Genomic DNA, 7500 nt, shown 5'->3' with positions numbered 1-7500 from the left:
CAGCTGATGGCGGGGTGGAGGAGCAGAAGCCAGCCTCCAGCAGCTGATGGCGGGGTGCAGGAGCTGCAGCCAGCGTCCAGCAGCTGATGGTGGGGTGGAGGAGCTGCAGCCAGCGTCCAGCAGCTGATGGTGGGGTGGAGGAGCTGCAGCCAGCCTCCAGCAGCCAGCCTCCAGCAGCTGATGGCGGGGTGCAGGAGCAGCAGCCAGCCTCCAGCAGCTGATGGCGGGGTGCAGGAGCAGCAGGCAGCCTCCAGCAGCTGATGGCGGGGTGGAGGAGCAGAAGCCAGCCTCCAGCAGCTGATGGCGGGGTGCAGGAGCTGCAGCCAGCGTCCAGCAGCTGATGGTGGGGTGGAGGAGCTGCAGCCAGCGTCCAGCAGCTGATGGTTGGGTGGAGGAGCAGCAGCCAGCCTCCAGCAGCCAGCCTCCAGCTAGTGATGGCGGGGTGGAGAAGCAGGCAGCCTCCATCAGCTGATGGCGGGGTGGAGGAGCAGAAGCCAGCCTCCAGCTGGTGATGGCGGGGTGCAGGAGCTGCAGGCAGCCTCCAGCAGCTGATGGCGGGGTGCAGGAGCTGCAGGCAGCCTCCAGCAGCTGATGGCGGGGTGGAGGAGCTGCAGCCAGCGTCCAGCAGCTGATGGTGGGGTGGAGGAGCTGCAGCCAGCGTCCAGCAGCTGATGGTTGGGTGGAGGAGCAGCAGCCAGCCTCCAGCAGCTGATGGCGGGGTGCAGGAGCAGCAGCCAGCCTCCAGCAGCTGATGGCGGGGTGGAGGAGCTGCAGCCAGCCTCCAGCAGCCAGCCTCCAGCTAGTGATGGCGGGGTGGAGAAGCAGGCAGCCTCCATCAGCTGATGGCGGGGTGGAGGAGCAGAAGCCAGCCTCCAGCTGGTGATGGCGGGGTGCAGGAGCTGCAGGCAGCCTCCAGCAGCTGATGGCGGGGTGGAGGAGCTGCAGCCAGCCTCCAGCAGCCAGCCTCCAGCTAGTGATGGCGGGGTGGAGAAGCAGGCAGCCTCCATCAGCTGATGGCGGGGTGGAGGAGCAGAAGCCAGCCTCCAGCAGCTGATGGCGGGGTGCAGGAGGTGCAGGCAGCCTCCAGCAGCTGATGGCGGGGTGCAGGAGCAGCAGGCAGCCTCCAGCAGCTGATGGCGGGGTGCAGGAGCTGCAACCAGCCTCCAGCTGGTGATGGCGGGGTGGAGGAGCTGCAGCCAGCCTCCAGCAGCCAGCCCCCAGCAGCTGATGGCGGGGTGGAGGAGCAGAAGCCAGCCTCCAGCAGCTGATGGTGGGGTGCAGGAGCTGCAGCCAGCCTCCAGCAGCCAGCCTCCAGCTGGTGATGGCGGGGTGGAGGAGCAGCAGCAGACAGCCTCCAGCAGCCAGCCAGCCTCCAGGAGCTGATGGCGGTGTGTGGGAGCAGCAGCCAGCCTCCAGCGTTCAGCCAGCATCCATCAGCTGATGGCGGTGTGAAGGAGCTGCAGCCAGCCTCCAGCAGGTCATGGTGGGGTGGAGGAGCAGCAGCCAGCCTCCAGCAGCTGATGGCGGGTTGCAGGAGCTGCAGCCAGCCTCCAGCAAATGATGGCGGGGTGCAGGAGCTGCAGGCAGCCTCCAGCAGCTGATGGCGGGGTGCAGGAGCAGCAGGCAGCCTCCAGCTGCTGATGACGGGGTGCAGGAGCTGCAACCAGCCTCCAGCTGGTGATGGTGGGGTGGAGGAGCTGCAGCCAGCCTCGAACAGCTGATGGCAGGGTGCAGGAGCAGCAGCCAGCCTCCAGCAGCTGATGGCGGGGCGCAGGAGCTGCAGGCAGCCTCCAGCAGCTGATGGCGGGGTGCAGGAGCAGCAGCCAGCCTCCAGCTGGTGATGGCGGGGTGAAGGAGCTGCAGCCAGCCACCAGCAGCTGATGGCGGGGTGCAGGAGCTGCAGGCAGCCTCCAGCAGCTGATGGCGGGGTGCAGGAGCTGCAGGCAGCCTCCAGCAGCTGATGGCGGGGTGGAGGAGCTGCAGCCAGCGTCCAGCAGCTGATGGTGGGGTGGAGGAGCTGCAGCCAGCGTCCAGCAGCTGATGGTTGGGTGGAGGAGCAGCAGCCAGCCTCCAGCAGCTGATGGCGGGGTGCAGGAGCAGCAGCCAGCCTCCAGCAGCTGATGGCGGGGTGGAGGAGCTGCAGCCAGCCTCCAGCAGCCAGCCTCCAGCTAGTGATGGCGGGGTGGAGAAGCAGGCAGCCTCCATCAGCTGATGGCGGGGTGGAGGAGCAGAAGCCAGCCTCCAGCTGGTGATGGCGGGGTGCAGGAGCTGCAGGCAGCCTCCAGCAGCTGATGGCGGGGTGGAGGAGCTGCAGCCAGCCTCCAGCAGCCAGCCTCCAGCTAGTGATGGCGGGGTGGAGAAGCAGGCAGCCTCCATCAGCTGATGGCGGGGTGGAGGAGCAGAAGCCAGCCTCCAGCAGCTGATGGCGGGGTGCAGGAGGTGCAGGCAGCCTCCAGCAGCTGATGGCGGGGTGCAGGAGCAGCAGGCAGCCTCCAGCAGCTGATGGCGGGGTGCAGGAGCTGCAACCAGCCTCCAGCTGGTGATGGCGGGGTGGAGGAGCTGCAGCCAGCCTCCAGCAGCCAGCCCCCAGCAGCTGATGGCGGGGTGGAGGAGCAGAAGCCAGCCTCCAGCAGCTGATGGTGGGGTGCAGGAGCTGCAGCCAGCCTCCAGCAGCCAGCCTCCAGCTGGTGATGGCGGGGTGGAGGAGCAGCAGCAGACAGCCTCCAGCAGCCAGCCAGCCTCCAGGAGCTGATGGCGGTGTGTGGGAGCAGCAGCCAGCCTCCAGCGTTCAGCCAGCATCCATCAGCTGATGGCGGTGTGAAGGAGCTGCAGCCAGCCTCCAGCAGGTCATGGTGGGGTGGAGGAGCAGCAGCCAGCCTCCAGCAGCTGATGGCGGGTTGCAGGAGCTGCAGCCAGCCTCCAGCAAATGATGGCGGGGTGCAGGAGCTGCAGGCAGCCTCCAGCAGCTGATGGCGGGGTGCAGGAGCAGCAGGCAGCCTCCAGCTGCTGATGACGGGGTGCAGGAGCTGCAACCAGCCTCCAGCTGGTGATGGTGGGGTGGAGGAGCTGCAGCCAGCCTCGAACAGCTGATGGCAGGGTGCAGGAGCAGCAGCCAGCCTCCAGCAGCTGATGGCGGGGCGCAGGAGCTGCAGGCAGCCTCCAGCAGCTGATGGCGGGGTGCAGGAGCAGCAGCCAGCCTCCAGCTGGTGATGGCGGGGTGAAGGAGCTGCAGCCAGCCACCAGCAGCTGATGGCGGGGTGAAGGAGCTGCAGCCAGCCACCAGCAGCTGATGGCGGGGTGGAGGAGCTGCAGCCAGCGTCCAGCAGCTGATGGTTGGGTGGTGGAGGAGCAGCAGCCAGCCTCCAGCAGCTGATGGCGGGGTGCAGGAGCAGCAGCCAGCGTCCAGCAGCTGATGGTTGGGTGGAGGAGCAGCAGCCAGCCTCCAGCAGCTGCTGGCGGGGTGCAGGAGCAGCAGCCAGCCTCCAGCAGCTGATGGCGGGGTGCAGGAGCTGCAGGCAGCCTCCAGCAGCTGATGGCGGTGTGCAGGAGCTGCAGCCAGCCTCCAGCAGCTGATGGCGGGGTGCAGGGGCTGCAGGCAGCCTCCAGCAGCTGATGGCGGGGTGCAGGAGCTGCAACCAGCCTCCAGCTGGTGATGGCGGGGTGGAGGAGCAGCAGCCAGCCTCCAGCAGCCAGCCTCCAGCTGCTGATGGCGGGGTGGAGGAACAGAAGCCTCCAGCAGCTGATGGCAGGGTGCAGGAGCAGCAGCCAGCCTCCAGCTGGTGATGGCGGGGTGGAGGAGCTGAAACCTGGGTCGGACCTGGTCTGCAGCAGGGCCCATTACCACTCAGAAGCTGATGGCAGTGTGTGTTTAGGTCCCTGCGGGGTGGATGAGCTGAAACCTGGGTCAGACTTGGTGTGCAGCAGGGCTCAGCACCCTCCAGAAGCCGATGACAGTGTGTCTTTAACTCCCTGCCTGGTGGGAGAGCTGAAAGCTGGGTCGGACCTGGTCTTTAGCAGAGCTCAGCAGCCTCCAGAAGCTGATGGCAGTGTGTGTTTCATCCCCTGCGGGGTGGGAGAGCTGAAACGTGGGTCGGACCTGGTCTGCAGCAGGGCCCATCACCATCCAGAAGCTGACGGCGGTGTGTGTTTAAGTCCCTGCGGGGTGGGAGAGCCATAACCTGGGTCGGACCTGGTCTGCAGCAGAGCTCAGCAGCCTCCAGAACCTGATGGCAGTGTGTCTTTAATCCACTGCGGGGTGCAGGAGCTGAAACCTGGGTCGGACCTGGTCTGCAGCAGGGCTCAGCAGCCAGCAGAAGGTGACGGCAGTGTGTGTTTAGTTCCCTGCGGGGTGCAGGAGCTGAAACCTGGGTCGGACCTGGTCTGCAGCAGAGCTCAGCAGCCAGCAGAAGGTGATGGCAGTGTGTGTTTAAGTCCCTGCCTGGTGGGAGAGCTGAAACCTGGGTCGGACCTGGTCTATAGAAGAGCTCAGCAGCCTCCAGAAGCTGATGGCAGTGTGTGTGTTTTGGTCCCTGCGGGGTGCAGGAGCAGGAACCCGGGTCGGACCTGGTCTATAGCGGAGCTCAGCAGCCTCCAGCAGCTGATGGCAGTGTGTGTTTAATTCCCTGCCTGGTGGGAGAGCTGTAACCCGGGTCGGACTTGGTCTGCAGCAGGGCCCATCACCATCCAGAAGCTGATGGCAGTGTGTCTTTAATTCCCTGCGGGGTGGAGGAGCAGAAACCTGGGTCGGACCTGGTCTATAGCAGAGCTCAGCAGCCTCCAGAAGCTGATGGCAGTGTGTGTTCAAGTCCCTGCGGGGTGGGAGAGCTGAAACCTGGGTCGGACCTGGTCTATAGAAGAGCTCAGCAGCCTCCAGCAGCTGATGGCAGTGTGTGTTTAAGTCCCTGCGGGGTGGGAGAGCTATATCCCGGGTCGGACCTGGTCTATAGCAGAGCTCAGCAGCCTCCAGCAGCTGATGGCAGTGTGTGTTTAAGTCCCTGCGGGGTGGGAGAGCTGAAACCTCGGTCGGACCTGGTCTATGGCAGAGCTCAGCAGCCTCCAGAAGCTGATGGCAGCGTGCCTCTAAGTCCCTGCCTGGTGGGAGAGCTGAAACCTGGGTCGGACATGGTCTGCAGCAGGGCTCGGCAGCCTCCAGCAGCTGATGGCAGTGTGTCTTTAAGTCCCTGCCTGGTGGGAGAGCTGAAACCTGGGTCGGACCTGGTCTATAGCAGAGCTCAGCAGCCTCCAGCAGCTGATGGCAGTGTGTGTTTAAGTCCCTGCCTGGTGTGAGAGCTGAAACCTGGGTCGGACCTGGTCTATAGAAGAGCTCAGCAGCCTCCAGCAGCTGATGGCAGTGTGTCTTTAAGTCACTGCCTGGTGGGAGAGCTGAAACCTGGGTCGGACCTGGTCTATAGTAGAGCTCAGCAGCCTCCAGCAGCTGATTGCAGTGTGTGTTTAAGTCCCTGCCTGGTGGGAGAGCTGATATCCGGGTCGGACCTGGTCCACAGCAGGGCCCATCACCCTCCAGAAGCTGGTGGCAGTGTGTGTTTAAGTCCCTGCGGGGTGCAGGAGCAGAAACCTGGGTGGGACCTGGTCTGCAGCAGAGCTCGGCAGCCTCCAGCAGCTGATGGCAGTGAGTGTTTAAGTCCCTGCGGGGTGGGAGAGCTATATCCCGGGTCAGACCTGGTCTAAAGCAGGGCCCATCACCCTCCAGAAGCTGGTGGCAGTGTGTGTTTAAGTCCCTGCGGGGTGGAGGAGCAGAAACCTGGGTCGGACCCGGTCTACAGCAGAGCTCAGCAGCCCCCAGAAGCTGATGGCAGTGTGTGTGTGTGTGTGTGTGTTTAAGTCTCTGCCTGGTTGGAGAGCCGATACCTGGGTCGGACCTGGTCTGCAGCAGGGCTCAGCAGCCTCCAGAAGCTGATGGCAGTGTGTCTTTCATTCCCTGCGGGGTGCAGGAGCAGAAACCTGGGTCGGACCTGGTCTATAGCGGAGCTCAGCAGCCTCCAGCAGCTGATGGCAGTGTGTGTGTTAAAGACCCTGCGGGGTGGGAGAGCTGAAACCTGGGTCGGACCTGGTCTGCAGCAGGGCTCAGCAGCCCCCAGAAGCTGATGGCTGTGTGTGTTTAAGTCCCTGCGGGGTGGGAGAGCTGAAACCTGGGTCGGACCTGGCCCGCAGCAGGGCCCATCACCCTCCAGAAGCTGATGGCGGTGTGGGTTTAAGTCCCTGCGGGGTTGAGGAGCTGAAACCTGGGTCGGACCTGGTCTGCAGCAGGGCCCATCACCATCCAGAAGCTGATGGCTGTGTGTGTTTAAGTCCCAGGGGGGTGGGAGAGCCATAACCTGGGTCGGACCTGGTCTGCAGCAGGGCTCAGCAGCCTCCAGTTGCAGATGGCAGTGTGTGTTTAGTTCCCTGCGGGGTGCAGGAGCTGAAACCTGGGTCGGACCTGGTCTATAGCAGAGCTCAGCAGCCTCCAGAAGCTGATGGCAGTGTGTCTTCAAACCCTGCGGGGTGCAGGAGCTGATACCTGGGTCGGACCTGGTCTGCAGCAGGGCCCATCACCATCCAGACGCTGATGGCAGTGTGTGTTTAAGTCCTAGTGGGCTGCAGGAGCTGAAACCTGGGTCGGACCTGCTCTATAGTAGAGCTCAGCAGCCTCCAGAAGCTGATGGCAGTGTGTCTTTAAGTCCCTGCGGGGTGGGATAGCTGAAACCTGGGTCGGACCTGGTCTGCAGCAGGGCCCATCACCATCCAGACGCTGATGGCAGTGTGTGTTTAAGTCCTAGTGGGCTGCAGGAGCTGAAACCTGGGTCGGACCTGCTCTATAGTAGAGCTCAGCAGCCTCCAGAAGCTGATGGCAGTGTGTCTTTAAGTCCCTGCGGGGTGGGATAGCTGAAACCTGGGTCGGACCTGGTCTGCAGCAGGGCCCATCACCCTCCAGAAGCTGTTGGCAGTGTGTCTTCCATTCCTAGTGGGGCAGGGGAGCAAAGACCTGGGCAGAGGAGCGCCTGTCTGCATCCGATCCGGCCCCTCAGCAGCCCGCCGTGAGCCTTAGAGAACCCCCCCCCCCCCCCAGCGGGCTCCAGGAACCGGGCCCTGCGTCGGACCCAGCTCAGTAAGGCCCTCCCTCGGGCCCTGCAGCAGGTGGCCCCGTCTATGCAGTCGAAAACCCCGCGAAAATCGGTGTAGAAACGCCCGAGAGGCGTGGTGCGGTTCCCCCGGCCGGTACCGGGTCCGGACCGGTCCGGAAGTCCACCCAGAACACTGCCTGGGGCTTCTGGGCGGCTCCCCAGGCGCAGGCAGTCGAAAACCGCGTGAAAATCGGTTCAGAATTGACAAAACGGCGACCTCGTCGCTCCAAAAACTAAGTCCAAACTAAGCCTTTCGCTTATCGCTTAACGCTTAAGGCGGTCGGCCTTATGGCCAGTAAATGAAAAGTGCCTGCGCCCCTGGAGGTTTTGGAAGGTGCGAGCGATGACCATGCTCGGGTTAGTAGGTGAGGCCATA

The 7500-nt window shown here is 64.1% G+C and overlaps 1 protein-coding gene across 2 annotated transcripts in view; it reads left to right on the top strand.

Moving 5' to 3' along the window:
* LOC139064920 (uncharacterized) overlaps positions 1 to 7500 on the top strand; it is a 10182-nt gene that overhangs the window by 1097 nt on the left and 1585 nt on the right. The gene's annotated exons all lie outside the window — the stretch shown is intronic.

The sequence above is a fragment of the Nothobranchius furzeri genome, unplaced genomic scaffold, assembly GCF_043380555.1.
Source record: "Nothobranchius furzeri strain GRZ-AD unplaced genomic scaffold, NfurGRZ-RIMD1 Scf065, whole genome shotgun sequence".
Classification (NCBI taxonomy): domain Eukaryota; kingdom Metazoa; phylum Chordata; class Actinopteri; order Cyprinodontiformes; family Nothobranchiidae; genus Nothobranchius; species Nothobranchius furzeri.
This window is presented reverse-complemented; position numbering and strand designations above follow the sequence as displayed.